This window comes from Citrus clementina, unplaced genomic scaffold, assembly GCF_000493195.1.
Source record: "Citrus clementina cultivar Clemenules unplaced genomic scaffold, Citrus_clementina_v1.0 scaffold_9, whole genome shotgun sequence".
Lineage (NCBI taxonomy): Eukaryota > Viridiplantae > Streptophyta > Magnoliopsida > Sapindales > Rutaceae > Citrus > Citrus x clementina.
Window position 1 is genome coordinate 3,819,254 of NW_006261964.1, and position 1,029 is coordinate 3,820,282.

The window sequence follows — 1,029 nt, forward strand, 5'->3', positions numbered from 1 at the left end:
TCACTTATTATTATGTGAATTTTAAAATCTCTCGAGTAGTATAAAAAAATTTTAAGGTTTAAACCCTGCTTATACACTCAGGTATGAAAAAAAAATAATTTTCAATTATACTACACTTTAAAATAGTAAAAAAAAAAAGAGGACTGACTGGTAGTATTTTGTTAAATTTGTTAGAAAGAGCCAAATAAATTCATTTAAGAGAAGATCTTTATAAGATATGAGCAATCTGTTATCTGTGCGTATATCCAATAAACTTTCAAATCATATCAATACATGGGACTTTCAAATGAATCAACCATAAAGTGAGTGAAAAAAAATTTTAAGACATGTGGCGTAGTTTTATCGGCCTAACGTGATATGCAAGATTTTCTTCTTGTTTGAACGCCAAAGGTGATGTTAAAAGTTATTTTGGTAAGCACTTGCACCTTGGCTTGAGTAGTATAGTTAGTTAATTTATATATCTATTTATTGAAAAATAAATAAACTTTACAAATGACAACAAATAACATCTACTTGATTGCTAGTGTTATTTATCAAACACATAGCCATCTTTTTTCTTTTTCAGTACATATAAATTTTTATTCGACAAGAACTATCACTCAAGAACCACAATATCAGATTACCAAAAAGAGATGCAAGTTATTCAACACAATTCAATTCATTAGAAACCTTTTTTCTAACTCTGCTTAGATTCAATGCACATAGCTAGCTAATAATCCTTTTGTATCAAACTTCCAACAAGATTATGATGTTGCTAGAACCTCCAGAATCAAAATCTAACACTAGCTCACACCAAATCTAACTCGCTTGGCCAAATGAATATGAAAAGTAAAGCTAGACCTCCACCGGTCTAAGCTCAGCATTGCCATAATCCAATCTCAAATCTGATCAATTAATTCATTTAGAGTCTTGTTCGTAGATAGATAAAAACTTTTCTCCTAAAATAAAAAAAAAAAAGAAAAAAGAGAGAGAAGTAGGTGGCACAGTTTCAATTATTGTCTTTATTTATGCTTCCACATGGAAATTAAA